The sequence below is a fragment of the Alosa pseudoharengus genome, unplaced genomic scaffold (assembly GCF_046254945.1).
Source record: "Alosa pseudoharengus isolate Yale_2024_CS ecotype anadromous, Long Island Sound unplaced genomic scaffold, YU_APseudo_1.1 YU_APseudo_1.1_scf_19, whole genome shotgun sequence".
Lineage (NCBI taxonomy): Eukaryota > Metazoa > Chordata > Actinopteri > Clupeiformes > Clupeidae > Alosa > Alosa pseudoharengus.
Window position 1 is genome coordinate 1,639,045 of NW_027468657.1, and position 18,939 is coordinate 1,657,983.

Here is an 18,939-nt window from a genome sequence, read left to right on the forward strand (position 1 = left end):
TGACCTAGTGACTCCAAACCAATGCAGAATATTTATCCTATATGGGACTCATTAGACACACCTCTTTTTATAGTCACTGTATTTTATATGAATATTTTGTAAAAAAAAATACATTATATTCTATATGAATGGCCCTCTTTTTTCAATACCTCCCAAGTCATGTGACCTAGTGACTCCAAACCAATGCAGAATAGTTATCCTATATGGGACTTATCGGGCACACCTATTTTAATGATCACTGTATGCACACTGTATTTTATATGAATATTTTAAAGATAATACATTATTTACCATAAGAAACTGTCTCCTTTTTTTCAATACCTCCCAAGCCATGCGAACTAGTGACTTCAAACCAATGCAGAATAGTTATCCTTTATGGGACTCATCGGGCACACCTCTTTTTATGGTCACTGTATGCACACTGTATTTTACATTAATATTTTAAAGAAAATACATTATTTCATATAAGAAACAGACTCCTTTTTTTCAATACCTCCCAAGCCATATGACCTAGTGACTCCAAACCAATGCAGAATAGTTATCCTATATGGGACTCATCAGACACACCTCTTTTTATGGTCACTGTATGCACACTGTATTTTATATGAATATTTTGTAAAAAAAATACATTATTTCCTATATGAATGGTCCTCTTTTTTCAATACCTCCCAAGTCATGTGACCTAGTGACTCCAAACCAATGCAGAATCGTTATCCTATATGGGACTCATCGGGCACACCTCTTTTTATGGTCACTGTATGCACACTGTATTTTATATGAATATTTTGTAAAAAAATACATTATTTCCTATATGAATGGTCCTCTTTTTTCAATACCTCCCAAGTCATGCGACCTAGTGACTCCAAACCAATGCAGAATAGTTATCCTATATGGGACTCATCGGGCACACCTCTTTTTATGGTCACTGTATGCACACTGTATTTTACATTAATATTTTAAAGAAAATACATTATTTCCCATAAGGAATGGTCTCCTTTTTTCAATACCTCCCAAGCCATGTGACCTAGTGACTCCAAACCAATGCAGAATAGTTACCCTATATGGGACTCATCAGACACACCTCTTCCTATAACCATTGAAAGCACACTCTATTTTATATTAATATTTTAAAGAAAATACATCGTTTCCTATAAGGAATGGTCTCCTTTTTCAATACCCCCCCCCCCCAAGGGAAGTGACGTAGGGACACCAAACCAATGCAGAATATCCTTTATGGGACTAATCAGACAAACCTCAAATTAATATAATTTTTGCACATACTATTTTATAGTACCCATTTATTTCCTATGGAAACTGTGTTTTCTCAATACCTTCCATATAATAGTAGATGCCAAATCATTTTTCATATTTAGGTGTGTCTGATAAGTACCCCATAGCAGAACAGTTCTGGATTGATCTGTGTTGTCTAGGACCCCTTATATGGCAGCTATTGAGCAAAACGCTGTTTTCCATAGGAAATAAATATGATTATTTAAAAAAAATTAAATATAATAGTTCATGCAAAATATTATTTCACATTGACGTGTCTGACTAGTATCACATATCAGAACAGTTCTATGTTGATCTGTAATGTCTAGCGAGAAATAAGCTTGCGAGGTATTGAAAAAAGGAGACCATTCATGATGGCAAATAATGTATTTTCTTTAAAATATTAATGTAAAATACAGTGTGCATACAGTGACCATAAAAAGAGGTGTGCCTGATGAGTCCCATATAGGATAACTATTCTGCATTGGTTTGGAGTCACTAGGTCGCATGGCTTGGGAGGTATTGAAAAAAAGACAGTTTCTTTTGGTAAATAATGTATTTTCTTTAAAATATTCATATAAAATACAGTGTGCATACAGTGACTATAAAAAGAGGTGTGCCCGATGAGTCCCATATAGGATAACTATTCTGCATTGGTTTGGTGTCACTAGGTCACATGACTTGGGAGGTATTGAAAAAAGAGGACCATTCATATAGGAAATAATGTATTTTTTTACAAAATATTCATATAAAATACAGTGTGCATACAGTGACCATAAAAAGAGGTGTGCCCGATGAGTCCCATATAGGATAACTATTCTGCATTGGTTTGGAGTCACTAGGTCACATGACTTGGGAGGTATTGAAAAAAGAGGACCATTCATATAGGAAATAATGTATTTTTTTTACAAAATATTCATATAAAATACAGTGTGCATACAGTGACCATAAAAAGAGGTGTATCTGATGAGTTCCATATAGGATAACTATTCTGCATTGGTTTGGAGTCACTAGGTCACATGACCTGGGAGGTATTGAAAAAAAGGAGACTGTTTCTTATATGAAATAATGTATTTTCTTTAAAATATTAATATAAAATACAGTGTGCATACAGTGAAATGATATGAAATATTGTATTTTCTTTAAAATATTAATATAAAATATAGTGTGCCTACAGTGACCATAAAAAGAGGTGTGCCCGATGAGTCCCATATAGGATAACTATTCTGCATTGGTTTGGAGTCACTAGGTCACATGACTTGGGAGGTATTGAAAAAAGAGGACCATTCATATAAGAAATAATGTATTTTCTTAAAAATATTCATATAAAATACAGTGTGCATACAGTGACTATAAGAAGAGGTGTGTCTGATGAGTTCCATATAGGATAACTATTCTGCATTGGTTTGGAGTCACTAGGTCACATGACCTGGGAGGTATTGAAAAAAAGTAGACCATTCCTTATGGGAAATAATGTATTTTCTTCAAAATATTCATATAAAATACAGTGTGCATACAGTGACCATAAAAAGAGGTGTGCCCGATGAGTCTCATATAGGATAACTATTCTGCATTGGTTTGGAGTCACTAGGTCACATGACTTGGGAGGTATTGAAAAAAGAGGACCATTCATATAGGAAATAATGTATTTTTTTTTACAAAATATTCATATAAAATACAGTGTGCATACAGTGACCATAAAAAGAGGTGTATCTGATGAGTTCCATATAGGATAACTATTCTGCATTGGTTTGGAGTCACTAGGTCGCATGGCTTGGGAGGTATTGAAAAAAAGACAGTTTCTTTTGGTAAATAATGTATTTTCTTTAAAATATTCATATAAAATACAGTGTGCATACAGTGACTATAAAAAGAGGTGTGCCCGATGAGTCCCATATAGGATAACTATTCTGCATTGGTTTGGAGTCACTAGGTCACATGACTTGGGAGGTATTGAAAAAAGAGGACCATTCATATAGGAAATAATGTATTTTTTTACAAAATATTCATATAAAATACAGTGTGCATACAGTGACCATAAAAAGAGGTGTGCCCGATGAGTCCCATATAGGATAACTATTCTTCATTGGTTTGGAGTCACTAGGTCACATGACTTGGGAGGTATTGAAAAAAGAGGACCATTCATATAGGAAATAATGTATTTTTTTACAAAATATTCATATAAAATACAGTGTGCATACAGTGACTATAAAAAGAGGTGTGCCCGATGAGTCCCATATAGGATAACTATTCTGCATTGGTTTGGAGTCACTAGGTCACATGACTTGGGAGGTATTGAAAAAAGAGGACCATTCATATAGGAAATAATGTATTTTTTTTTACAAAATATTCATATAAAATACAGTGTGCATACAGTGACCATAAAAAGAGGTGTATCTGATGAGTTCCATATAGGATAACTATTCTGCATTGGTTTGGAGTCACTAGGTCACATGGCTTGGTAGGTATTGAAAAAAAGGAGACTGTTTCTTATATGAAATAATGTATTTTCTTTAAAATATTAATGTAAAATACAGTGTGCATACAGTGACCATAAAAAGAGGTGTGCCCGATGAGTCCCATATAGGATAACTATTCTGCATTGGTTTGGAGTCACTAGGTCGCATGGCTTGGGAGGTATTGAAAAAAAGACAGTTTCTTTTGGTAAATAATGTATTTTCTTTAAAATATTCATATAAAATACAGTGTGCATACAGTGACTATAAAAAGAGGTGTGCCCGATGAGTCCCATATAGGATAACTATTCTGCATTGGTTTGGTGTCACTAGGTCACATGACTTGGGAGGTATTGAAAAAAGAGGACCATTCATATAGGAAATAATGTATTTTTTTTACAAAATATTCATATAAAATACAGTGTGCATACAGTGACCATAAAAAGAGGTGTGCCCGATGAGTCCCATATAGGATAACTATTCTGCATTTGTTTGGAGTCACTAGGTCACATGACTTGGGAGGTATTGAAAAAAGAGGACCATTCATATAGGAAATAATGTATTTTTTTACAAAATATTCATATAAAATACAGTGTGCATACAGTGACCATAAAAAGAGGTGTATCTGATGAGTTCCATATAGGATAACTATTCTGCATTGGTTTGGAGTCACTAGGTCACATGACCTGGGAGGTATTGAAAAAAAGGAGACTGTTTCTTATATGAAATAATGTATTTTCTTTAAAATATTAATATAAAATACAGTGTGCATACAGTGAAATGATATGAAATATTGTATTTTCTTTAAAATATTAATATAAAATACAGTGTGCCTACAGTGACCATAAAAAGAGGTGTGGCTGATGAGTCCCATATAGGATAACTATTCTGCATTGGTTTGGAGTCACTAGGTCACATGACCTGGGAGGTATTTAAAAAAAGGAGACTGTTTCTAATATGAAATAATGTATTTTCTTTAAAATATTCATAAAAAATACAGTGTGCATACAGTGATCATAAAAAGAGGTGTGCCCGATGAGTCCCATATAGGATAACTATTCTCCATTGGTTTGGAGTCACTAGGTCACATCACTTGGGAGGTATTCAAAAAAGAGGACCATTCATATAGGATATAATGTATTTTTTTTACAAAATATTCATATAAAATACAGTGTGCATACAGTGACTATAAAAAGAGGTGTGTCTGATGAGTCCCATATAGGATAACTATTTTGAATTAGTTTGGAGTCACTAGGTCACATGATGTCAAAGCTATTGACAAAAAAGACTATGAAGGTAATTCAGAAGGTACTTTTTAGACGGTCCCTAAGGTCGGCTGGGAGCAAGTAGACAGGTCATCTGTTTTCACATTGTCTGCAAACACGGGGTGAAACCGGCCGCATATTTTTTTTTTTTTGAATATCTTTCGAATATCCGAATATCAAATATCAAACTAACTTCACCTCGGTTTTGCCCCTTGTTTGAAGTATACACACCCACACACACGTAGAATCGCATATAACATTATAATATGTGAGCATGTATTTGTGTTTGCAACTCTAGTTTATCCCCTCTTTGCATGCGTCTGTTTGTTGTTATTTGTCTTGTCTCTGTTCATGTGATGTCTGCGTCTGTTCTCCTTGTGCTTGTGCAACACTGGTTCGGTGGATCCATCATTGAGGCTGGTTCGGGCGGCTCCAGTCTCTCCCTGTTTGGCCCTGCAGTTCCGAACGTTGTTATGATTGTATAGTGGGCTCCATCAACTGTCAAAGGTCAAAGTCGGTCTGTCCCGATGGTACTACCTGCTACTTGATGATGCCTGGTACTAGCCACCTCTGCTGCCTTCAACGTGGTGTAAGTGTTTGTGTTTTGAATGTATTGTATTGTATTTTTTGTTACATGGTGATGTTGTTGTGCATGCTCTAATTTGTTTGACATATGGGCTATGTAATGCATTAATAAATCATGATTATTGCAGCTACTTAATGAATTTTGCAATTTAGCTAGCCATGTTTACCATTGTGTTGGTGGTAATGTGAGTGTGCTCTGAATATCTGCCAAACTGGTTACAACTTAGTTCGATCCTATGTTTTATTGACAGAGTCCTCACAAATAAATTGATATCAAGAATTAACATAGATGGTGATGGTGGCAAAGGTGCCCTCAAAAGGTAATTACAATTTATGTTTGTACACCTGATTAACTTACATTATTTATTCTTTTTAATGCTATGATTGCAATAACAAATTGCATAACAAAATGTATGGCAATTGCTGTTTTATTTTTTTAGGTGCCATCCAGCAGCCCCAGCCTGGAGCCAGAGGCTAGTACTGCATGTCATATGGGGGATGATCTGTTAGGCATCAGAAAGGTGGTGTAAGCAAGAAGGCAAGTGCTATATGATGATGATATCACACACATACTACTGCTCTGAAGTGTAGGGTCACTCAAAGTGATTTGGCCTAAGTGTTTGTTTGTTGAGATAGAAGAGGCCCTGGGTTGGCGTCGTCATCTCCTTCTGGGGGGTTGCCGCCGCCTTGTATGTGAGGTCCTTGTATACAATCTTTTGCTGAAACAGGTGATGCGCTCATTTTGATTCCTGTCATACCATACTTGGAGATGTAATCTGTAGGATTGTTCTATAAAATGTGTGCCTTTTGTGCGGAGCCTCAGACTGCGTTTGTTAGCAATAATACGTAGGCTGTATTTGTTGCTGTTTTTGGAGCCTGGGCTGCCCACAGAGACCACGTTTTTTTTTACAGTGTATTCAGGGGATAGTCAGCTAGCGGATGGTGAGGTGATGCTTGCTGTATGGGACAATTTTTTTTAGCTTAGAAACGGCAACATTGCTCAGAGCACCTATAATTATTTTCATGCACAGGGTCAATTGTAATATATGCTTTCTTTCTCTTTTACAGACACTAGACTTTTACTGTTGAAGGTACCATCAGAGCACCTCTCCCTACCCTGCAGGACATCTATACCAGAAGAGTACGGACAAGGGCCCAAACTATTTTAAAGGACATTTCATTCCCTGGCCATGGACTGTTTTAACCACTGAGGTCAAGCAGACGTCTCTGTTCCCACATGGCTAAAACAGACTGAGGAGGAGTTTCTTTCCTCATAATCCAGTACCTGGCCTGTAGACATGTTCGCAATTTGGTGTTGGGGGAATTTATCACTTGAACTGAGTTAGTGGGTCCGTAGACATGAAAAATTACCGAGGTGCTTGTCTGCCACAGTGCCACGAATTGCGCAATGGTCAAATCCAATATGGCCACCTTCGGCTATGATGAAAATTCAACTTTTTTGTTTCTGAATGTATATACACATGTAATACCTCCATTTAGACGTATTATGGTATATGGAATTCATTTCGGATATTGTTATGACCATATTGGGTGATTTATGACCTTAAAAGGTCATGGTCAAGGTCATATCTCTATTCTGAAGACCTTGGCCAGGAATAAAAAACAGATGCAATAAGTCTAATTCTACTAAATCTGACATTTAACATTAATTGCTAATATTGCTTTTTAACATTAAGGATTATATTTGACTTTGAAATGTCAATGACAACATAATTGTTCAATAACTGGATTAAGATTTCTTTCTTTATAGCCACTTTTATTGTATTTCCCCCCACAATTATTTGTTTTTATTATAACAACACATGAAGTGAATAAACGTAACAATTATAAACATCCCCTTGGAACTTTTATTTTAATTGGGTGTTAGTACAATGATATAAAAGAAAACAATTGGGTGCAAATAAAACTATGTAGCAATAAAAGTGACATTGTGTGGGATTGAAATGTTAATTTTTGGAGAGTGGTTGGACTGTCTTTAGAGGTCATTGAACATGGAGAAAAATTATGTCTCCATTTTTTTTTACCTGTTTTAACCCTATTTTGGTGCACTATAATTAACCCTTAAAGGTGTAGGTTTTTGAACATTCTAAGTTCCGCAACAATTGAAGGTTCTAAAATTCTATGTTGAATTCAATGAACCCAGATATTCTTTAGAACGTTCATTTCTCAACATTCCCATCACACCGGTGTGACGGTACTCCTTTAAGGGTTAACACCATAAATTTCGCCTAAATCACTGGCTATGTTGAATAAAGTTCACAAAACAGTTATTTTCTTATTTTCAACAGTATGATTGTATGTCAGTATTATGATTGTATGTCAAACAATTAGAGATAAGATCAATAACCAATCAGTTTCACCCAATACACATACTCCATTGCTGAAAGATAGCAGAATCACAGATGAGACCTCAAACAATTTTAATTCATTTACACAACATATTAGATCTCACCTCCACAATTTCCTCATCATAATCTACAACTAGTCCTAGTACTAAACCCTATTTGTACTCACCTCCTTAAGACTGGTCTCCCCTTCCTGGATAATGTTTTGCTCTAGATTATAAATAATTCTATCAGGGCATGTACCGCAGTCATTTAAGACATCTGTTATTAAGCCCTTCCCCCATCCTAGCATCTTTACACTGGCTACCTGTTAAAAGTCATTGACTTAAAAATATTACTTAGAGTTCTTGGTTGGTTGCCTGCATTGAAAGAGGACACCTCATGAAGACACTCTTTTGTCTGCTTCTGACAGAAGAAGCATTTCTATGCTGCCAGCAGCTGCTGCTGAACAAGTGCAAAGTCCCTCTAGATGGACTTGATGCAGTTGCAGGTGTTGCTGCAGGTTCAGAAGATGGTCTACCACGTCTTTTCTGAAGACACTGAGTCCTGCCTGCTTCACATGATTTCTAGTAGGGAATCTTGCATGCTGCAGATGCTCACTGTTACAGGTGGATTTGTAGCAGTTCCTGTGCCAAACTGCTTTGTTCTGTTGTAAAATAACTGCACTGTAACAATGTAATCATTGGCTGATCCGTGATCCCCATCTCCATACTCTCTCATGGACAAAAACAAGAAATTTGGCATATGTCTCTAGTGATGGGTCATTCACCAGTCCACACATATCTGCCACTGGATACAAAGCCCAAAATCTGTTTCTTTTAGAATATGTGTGCCATCACCTGACTAACAGAAAGACACACCTCAGAATATAACCTAACTAGACTGTGCCACCATGAACTATGAAAATGTGCTTGCTCAAATGTAGAAGGCTAGAAGGTCACTAATATCACCAACCATGAAGAACAGAGCACTATGTGCTTCAGGTTATTAAATATTCTAAATTCTATCACTGCCTATCATCAGCCAACTGTCACTGGTAGTCAGGGATGGATTACTGCACGGGCCTACCGGGCCTAAGCCCAGGGGCCCAAGGAGTCAGGGGGCCCAAGCCATTGCATGGAATCATTGCCTCAATATCAACACATCATATCAACACATAGGCTATGAATCTGATTGAATTACAGTATTGGCCATCCCCTTAATACATCTGGGCCCAGGGGCCTGAAAGTTCATAATCCTTCCAGGCTGGTAGTGTCTCTCTTTCTCTTTCTCTCTCTTACACACACACACACACACACACACACCTGTCTGTCTATCTGATCCTTTACCCTTTCTTTTCTACACACTTACATACAGTAGGCTACGGAAGGCCTTTCAGACTTCAGCTGGTACTATGTAAAAGTCTGTTAAACTTGATTTAACAGAGATCTCTGTACTTTGTGCTCTGAATGGGTGTAGACAAGAACTGACAAAGCAGGCTAGGCCTACACTCAAGCACATTAATAGGCATGAATTGATAGTATTGATATTGAAGTATTGTTTTTTAAGCGGACAATTTTGAGAATTTTAGGCACAATTTCTTGTTAAAGAGATCAATCATCAGCCTAAAAATGTTTTATAATGTTATATTGTTTATGTGGCCCACTTTTGCACACTACCTTGTAGAATATCTTTGCTTTTTGGCACCAAACCCTATGCTATAATACCAGCAATGTGAGGTTTATGGACAAAACACCAAATCTGACCTTTTCTGAATTTGACCTTTGATGTGGGTCCTTCAAAACCTTCAAAAAAAATGGAGACATGTTTTTTTTAACTCTTAAGAACCCCTAGAACAAAGATATACTACTCTCCAAATATTAACATGCGAATCCCACAAGCCCCCAAATTAGACACATAGGCCCCCCTACTATAAGTAAAAGTGCACCATATAGTCTAATTTCTCTCAAAGTGTACTGTATGTGTGCAAGCATGTTAGTGGGATGGGTTTTTACAGGATGATTTTTCCATGGCAAAATACAGTGCATGAAACTCCAGCAGCACGACAGACACATCGACGATTGTCACACTTTGCTGCACACTTACATACAGCGGGGAAAATAAGTATTGAATACGTCAACATTTTTTTCAGTAAGTATACTTACTTCCAGTGAGGCTATTTGCATTACATTTTCTCCAAACATTAGTATTAACCTAGGTCATCCACACATATTAAAAAAATCAAACATTAATGTCCATAAGTAGAGTTATGAGTAAAAAAGTGAAATGCCACAGGAAAAAAAGTATTGAACACGCCTACTGAAATGTCTTAAATACTTTTATTTACTTTTATTTAAAAAGCCTTTATTTGTAATGAGAGCCTCAAGGCATTTCCTGTATGACGAAACTAACCAGTTACAGTATTCTGGTGTGATTTTGGCCCATTCTTTTAAACCGATAGTCTTTTGATATTGATGATTCCAGGGGTCCCTCTTGTAAATCCTGATCTTTAGATAACTTCCAAAACAGATAGATACTTTATTGATCCCCAAGGGGAAATTCAAGAACTGTTCAATTGGATTTAAGTCAGGGCCTTGATTTCGTTTCTCTGAAATCAATTGAGAGTTTCCTTTGCTGAATGCTTTGGAACATTGTCCTGCTGGAAGGTCATCGTCTTGGTGGATGGCAAGATTCTACCAGAAAAAACATTGTCTTCTTTTCTTCTGTGAACTCTGTCCAGTGGTGTACAAATACACAGTATAAGGGCAGACTGTAAATTTGAGTTATTTCTCATGTACATGTGTAATTCACTGTTGATCAATTGGTGCAATGCTCAATAGTGAGATGAAAACTTCGGGAACCTTGGAAACCTTTTGATACTCTTGGTAAAATACAAGAAAATTTAAACCTTGTCCTCTTATTTTCTGTGAACTCTGTTATGTTGTACAGACACACAGTATAAGGGCGGACTGAAAATTGCAGTTAGTTCGCATGTCTTTTGAGATTCTTCAGAAAACGACCTTGACCATGACCTTTCAAGGTCAAACTCACTCAATATGGTCATATCGATGGCGAAAATGAATTCCACATACCAAAATTAGTCAAAATAGAGGTATTACATGTGTATATACATTCAGAAACAAAAAAGTTGAATTTTCCACATAGCATGGTGGCCCTTTTTGATTTAACCATTGCACAATTCATGGCACTATGGCGGATGGGCACCTCTGTGATTTTTCATGTCTAGGGACACATTAACTCAGTTCAAGTGAGAAATTCCCCCAACACCAAATTGCGAACGGGTCTACAGGCCAGGTCCAGGATAAGTATAAGTATATATACTTTTTTGATCCCGTGAGGGAAATTTGGTCTCTGCATTTAACCCAATCGGTGAATTAGTGAAACACAAACAGCACACAGTGAACACACAGTGAGGTGAAGCACACACTAATCCCGGCGCAGTGAGCTGCCTGCTACAACGGCGGCACTCGGGGAGCAGTGAGGGGTTAGGTGCCTTGCTCAAGGGCACTTCAGCCATGGCCCACTGGAGCATTTTTTTTTTTTTAAATGAAAATGGTGTTTGAATACATATCATTTGAAAATAATAACTTTTTATTTTTTTCCTCTGTACACAACCCTGCAATATTGAAGAACCACACACTGCATTAAAAGAACCATTTACATGTAAGCAAGAACAATTCTTATCTGAAGAACCATTTTTTCATGGTTCGTGCACAGACATTTTGGGGGGCAGGTGCTCAGGAGGGGGGGAGGGGGCACTTTTTAGCGCATGTGAAATACTTAATTATATTAAAAAAATTACACGCACATGTTGAATGAAATTTTACTTGTGCTGCAATTAGTAAATCAATATACAATTAAGACAATAAAGAGACCAAAATGTGTTAATTTATGTTGCCTAACAAAACCTATACAACAGAAAACGTTCGTCTTAACACATAGATTTGCAATTGCAAACTCTACCGAAATTATTTGTAGCCTATGTGGTCGTCCTCACGTTATCTGTCATTGACTTGGGCTACAGCGTAAAACTTTATCAGGTGACCAGTCGGCTAAAAATGCTTAGTTGTTTGATGCTGTATGACAGTGTTTCCCAAACTTTTTTTCTGGGGACCCACTTTTTAAAAATGACAGACCATCCTCTGGTTAGAAGATTATAGATGATATGGAAACGGATAGCAGTTCTTATAGGCTATTATAAGTATATACTCTGTAATGGGCTCCATCAACCATCCAGGGCAAAGTCGGTCTGTCCTGATTGCACTACCTGCTAATTGATGACGTCTAGAAGCCATGGCTGGTGCCTTCAACGTGGCGTAAGTGTTTGTGTGTTTTGAATATATTTATTTGTACCATGGTGAGGGTATGACTTATGAATGCTCTAATTTGTTTGACATATGTGCAATGTAATGCATTAATACAGAAATTAATCATGATTATTGCAGCTACCTAAAATAGTCTTGATTTTGCAATACAGCCATGTTTACCATTGTGTTGGTGACAATGTGAGCTGTGTTGTGAATATCAGCCAAACTAATCAAATTCATTATTTCAAATGTATTGTACAGAATGCATACTTTTGTTAAACTATTTCTTTTATTAACAGAGCCCTCACAAATAAACTGATATCAGGAATTAACATACAGTAGATGGTGATGGTGGCAAGGGTGTTTTTATCTTACTCAACAATGACAAGATGTATGGCAATTGCTGTTTTATTTTTTTAGGTGCCATCCAACAGTCTCAGTGTGGAGCCAAAGGCTGCTATTGCAGGTCAGATGGGAGATTATCTATGTTAGGCATCAGAAAGGTGGTGTACGCACGAAGGCAGGAGCTGCTGCAGACAGTGTTGCGCTTAGGTATGATATCACGCAGATATACTACTGCTCAAAAGTGTAGGGTCACTTTGAAATGTCCTCTTTATCAAAAGAAAAGCACCGGACATTTCTAAGTGACTCTGTATCACTGTATAATTATAGTGTATATAGTATACATCTGCGTTACTTCTAACTATTGCATCTGACTTACAGGCTGCTAGTATGGGTTTGCTTTTATTTGTCATACAAGATGAGTAGTTTGAGTTGAGTTTGAGTTGTATTAATTATATTCATGGACGGAGCCAATTGTAATACTGTATATGATTTCTTTCTCTTTTACAGACACTTGACTTTTACTGCCGAAGGTACCATCAGATTCACCCTAACCTGCAGGACATCTATACCAGAAGAGGATGGACAGAGGCCCAGAATATTTTAAAGGACATTTCACACCCTGACCATGGACTGTTTAAACCATTGGGGTAAAGCAGGCGTCTGACGTCTGTTCCCACATGTCTAAAACAGAAAGACCGAGAAGGAGTTTCTTTCCTCAAGCCTTTCGCATCCTGAGCACACATAACTCTTTAAACTACGTTACTGTACATGGACTTGCCATACTGCACTTACACACACTGCACTTTTTACCGTCATTCTGTGTCAAATTAGATAAGGTTGTTGCTGCACCGTCTCAGGCCTGTAAAATATGTTTTTGTTCAAATCCTATGTCTTCATTGTTAAGTTTGTACAGCATGCTCATTGCTTTTCTACAAGTATTAATAAAAAAGTTAAATTTTTAAAAAATAATAATATTTTCTTTGTTGTTTTTATTGATGTGCTTAAAATCACTTTTCAAAGAACCATTCAAAGAACCAATAATAAATCAAAGAACCAGTCATGAGTGAAGAACCTTTAAAATAAGGTTCTATATAGAACCATAAGGGTCTACAAAGAACCTTTTTAATGAAAAGTTCTTTAAAGAACCCTTTGTCTAAAAGGTTCTTTGTGGAACCCAAAATAAGGCCTTGAAGAACCATTTTCACCAAAGTAATGATGGTTCTTCAAAGCACATTTAGAGGTTCATTAAAGAACCTTTATATAAAATGGTTCTTCAAATAACCATTAAAAAAGGGTTCTTCAAGCTTCACAAAAAGGTTCCTCTATGGCATCACTCTGAAGAACATTTTTGGGGCCAAATTGAACCTTTTTTTTTCTGAGTACAATAAAGTAGCCTGGTCAAATCAGTTCCTATCGCGGGCAGTGTTGGGCAAGTTACTTCAAAAGCGTAATGCATTATTTATTACTTGTTACTGTCATCTCAAAGTAATTTGTTACATTACAATATTACTGTCTTTGGATTGTAAGGCATTACACTATGTTTACATTACTTTCACCAAAATAACAGGAAATATGGATTTGGTGTTCTCAATAGATATTCATGTGTTCAATGCAGCTCATTACACGGCAGGAGGTGATGTGGTATGATATAATGACTGAGCTTGGCTTAAGGCTAACAAAAGAACAATATAATGGTTGCAGTTATGGCTCATGGGACAATGTAGGCCCCAAAAGCCAAAGGTCACTCACAACTTAATATACGTAGTAAAATATAGCCATAGTGAAATTGTATGTTGACTTTAAATGGTTCTCATCATTGCTGGTTGCCTATCATTCCACTTACAGTGGTGTAAACTTAATGCAAATAGTTTGAGAATAATGGCTACGATCTTTGTCTATAAAAGCAACATTTTAGTTATTCTCACTGATTGAAATGAGAAGTATAGCCTAACCATGTTATATCTGTTGCATGAATGGCAGAGATAACTCAAATTCCCTTTCTACAGTCAACTAAACAAGGCAATCAAATTCCAGGACCAGCCTAGATGACTTTTTTTAATTCTTGGATGATCTTCTCTGGTGCCAATTGAGCATTTCTCAATTTTGGATTAAAAAGCAAAGTAACTTCAGTTACTGAGAATTGTACCGAGTAAAATATTACTGAAATTGTATTGGTAATGCCTTACATTACTGCATTACAGCAAAAACCAATGCATTACTGTAATTACATTACTTTTTTAATGCATTACTCCCAACACTGATCGCGGGTGACTTCGTAGTTCTTCAGAGCTGTCTGTACAACATCCATTACGGACACTATCATCACGATTACCACTGCCACCTCGAGCTATTTTGGGCAAAGGGTCAAAATAAGCATGGTATGCTTAGTGGACACCGTCGTACGCAAAGACGCACCTCCATCCACAGACGCACCTTGACTATCACTGTCAATAGACGATCGATCATAATATAATCTCCAAAAGGCAGATATTCTCCTTTAGAATCAGAATAGGTGAATAGCATAGCCTACCCAAAAACAACGTTTTTTCAACATTTGGTGTAGGCCTATTTCTGCTTCAATTTGTGCAAAACTATGGCCTGCATCGCTTCCGCGTCATTACAAACAAATGCACGTCTTCATGTTTCTCACGTGTAGGCTAATACACTGTATTTCCTGAAAACTGTGTGCAGCGATTTGGGCCTTGAATCAAGCTCTGGATGTCTAGCAACTAGTGGACGAGAGTACAAATTAGATTTGTTACCGTACTTGGATCTATTGTCTATTTTAATCAGTGTTGTTGTTTGTCGCAATTAAAAATACCCTCAAGGGCCGAATTACATTATTATTTTGAAATAGGCCGCGGGCCGGGAGTTTGAGACCCCTGCTTTAGAGCTTCAGGACTGATTGTCACTACCTGTGCTTTTCTTTTAGCCCTGGTGACATTTTCTAACTGATAAATGAAGGATATAACAAAGACATTTTAATCCAGAAGTGCCACCTTTATCAGATAACTGTGTCTAATAATAGGCCTATGTTTTATTTCACCCTATTCACATGTGCAGACTTGCAATGTCTTGTCTATGGCGGCCCATCTTATACTGCTATCTTCTAGTTTGCTGAGGTGTGTTATGAGGTCATGAGAAAATATACCCTAAATGGTACATGTGCCTTCCACTTAGAAACAAATGTAATGAACAAATGAAGATAGAGAACTGTCAAACTAGTCTAGCCTGGGTATACCCATGCTGCCTTGACTTAGTCTGGCGTTAGCCAAGCTTTACCCCTTATTTGAGTTTTTGTGAATTGAGTACTTTGTGAATTTGAAAAATACCCATCTAACAATAACACAATTGCAACTGTTGCCATACTTGCAACAGAGACCAGCATTTACAAGCTTAGCTGTATTTTGATTTTGACGATTTTTTTAAGAGTACTATAATATATATATATATCTTGTACGGTCTAATATTCCAAGTTTATGTCAGAGCTTGACATCATCCCAGGCTGTCAATATGCTGCAGGAAAGGAAGAGACTCAGGACAGAAGATGAAGATCATGGCTGCTGTTATCTAGGTCGGTAATGAGTTGTTTTGTGCCTCCCACTTTGAAAACCTGTGATGCAATACCAGATGCTTAATTTGTGTGTGTGTGTGTGAAAGTAAAGTAGTGTAGAAATATTTTCCTATTTCGCAGAATCATATCTGTTGAATCAATCATGTTGAATGTCTCTTTTGGTCTATAGATGACATTTTTGAGGAGGGCACCCAGAGCAAAATGGAGAAAAACACCATCGGTATCTACTTAATCAAAACATTAGGGTGTTAAAATGTACAAATCACTGTTGAGAGTTAGACTGTATGCAAGGACATCAAAGATGTCACCAGTGCCACTGGTGTTTGTGGTCATGTAAATTCAGAAATTCAACCATGTGATCAATCTCTCATGGCGATTGATAAATGCCTTTCTAACAAATACACTTAATAAAAAACAGTGTTTGAGGTAAACAATATCTGAGCCATGCAGGACAGTAAGCTTTCATGGTACGCTGTTTTTGCCATTAGGACTTTGTGTAATCCCGGACTTTGTCTTTTCAGGTTGTAGGATGTAGGTCAATAACAGAGTTTAAAATAAAGGAAAATGTTGGGCCAATGGTCATTTCAATATTGTGTTGTTAATATGTTGACCACCTGACTTGGACCCTGCACGATGACTCCCTGGTGAGCGGCATACCATGGACATCATGAGACAAAACCACTACTTCAAGATTATGAGGGAAAACATCCTCAGGCCTTCAGAATGACAGCCTTTTAGTCGGCATTGGAACATTAAATATACAAAATATACAATGATCTGAAACATCCCACCAAATGTCCAATAAATGATGAACAACAAACACTATTAACATGACATTAACACACAATTCCACATTTAACTCCCATTTCAAAGGGCATTTCAAACAAAGTGACAAAAGAGGAGAGCAGGAGCACAACACATTGTTTTTAAATAGACAGCACTTTTCCTTATGAACAGCACTTCGGGCAGATATATCAAGGGGTTTGTCTTATATGTCCTAGGTCCTGGCGGATGTCCCATGCAGGTGACAGAGGATGTGATTCCATGTGCCTCTGTAGCAGTTGACTGGTATGATTGGAGAGAGGATCATCTGTCATTACAATGTTTGTAAGAGATACTTTTAATACAAAAGACTAGTGGCTAAAATAGTGGACGACACTTCAGAGGAAAACAGCAGAACTGGGAAAGCCGCCTGTGGAATACTAACTAATCCCTGGGACGATCACACCTTGTCTGGAGAGAACTATTCTAGGTAGGCTAATACACAATGGTGTCTCCATTCAACCACAAAGCCTCATTGTTCTGCCTGAAGATGAGGTAAGAGGGTATGCCTGAAAAGTGATTAATACTGTAGTGTCTCACTCTTCAGTGATTGCTTAATTTAATTCCTTGATCACTTCAATGGCCAGGCTACAGTTCATAGATGAATGGAACGCGTCTTCTCCTGGACCCCACCTCAACAATTACCTTCATATTAGACAGGACTGTCTTGATAAATGGACTGCCGAGGCCACCTACTGACCTTTCTTGGTATTGCTAGATGAGCGATTCTATGAATGGCACTGCTGAGCTTCTCGGGTAGGCTACTGCTGGAACAACTTCTTTCGCCGGCGTGCTGGAAACAGTGAAAATAAATCAGTTTTCATTAGTATGTATAATACGCACACATACACATGTTAAACTCGCGTTGAACTGCAGTGCGGAGTTATGTGTTGCACACACAGACTGCTAATAATCACAGACTGCAAATCGTGTAGCAGCTAAGTAGGCTATGAGTCGGTAATGGCTGCCATTCATTAACTTGACGATCGTATACGTCCAGTATACGTCCCATCGTGGAAAGTATGCCTTTTTAAAGTCCTTATTAAATCCCCTAGCACTAATCCTAAAGAGGTTTACAACCATCAGTCTACCTGGCGTGATTAGGCGTCCATCGGCATCCCCGTCGGTCTGGCACTGGACAGACATAACGACGTACGCAACTTTTATTTTGACACTTTCCCCCCTGTCTCCCAACTTCCTTGTTTCAATTTTCATTTTCCAAGTTGAGAATGGTCAGAGCCCGTTTACGGAGAGCCGGATCACTCCCTATTAACTCCATTGTACCTGCAATATGTTGCAGTTCCTCTAGGGGCGATCACGAATAAGTGCAAAAACAATGGGGGTCTATGGAGCTAGACGGCTAAATTTGTCTCTTTCACCTGGTTGTCGTTGAGAAATTGAAGATTTGATTGTGGTTTCTGCAAGCTCAATATGGATTATAGGTCAAAAGTTAAATGAACGAGTAGTCACGTCCTTTCGATTTCTTACAGGTTGGGTCGTTGTTGCCCACAACACACTAGCTTTCTGCTAATAAATGACGTCATTGACAAATTTGAAAGGCTTTTTAGAACAAATAAGTGACTCAAAAAATATAATACTCAGCGGTTTGTATTTTCTCTGCCCCCTCTTTTGACTGCAACATTCGAATTTCTGGGCAAAAAATTATATCCCGAGAAAAGTGGATTTGAGGGGTACAGCTCCATAGGCCTCTATTCATTCTGCACTTATTCGTGAGCGCCCTCATGTGGAACCAGAAAAGGAACTGCAACCAGTTCAGAAACCGGAAGTTTCCCGAGAGTGGCGGTTCTCCCCTTATTAGACATTCTCTGGAATGGTATTCGTTTGTCTCTCATGACGTCACTGTAGATATGCGCCGCCATTTTTCTGACCGATTTCTGACCGACACCACTGTCTGTGATTGACACCTAGAGGAAATTTGATAGTACTGCC

The 18,939-nt window shown here is 37.6% G+C and overlaps 1 long non-coding RNA gene across 1 annotated transcript; it reads right to left on the bottom strand.

Moving 5' to 3' along the window:
• Window positions 1-17,163: 17,163 nt before the first annotated feature.
• LOC143132988 (uncharacterized) lies at window positions 17,164-18,112 on the bottom strand. Its single transcript, XR_012988383.1, has 3 exons — window positions 18,081-18,112; window positions 17,690-17,782; window positions 17,164-17,232 (listed from the first exon to the last, which is right to left on the bottom strand). It is a non-coding gene; the product is annotated as an uncharacterized LOC143132988 (long non-coding RNA).
• Between the last annotated feature and the right edge of the window lie 827 nt (window positions 18,113-18,939).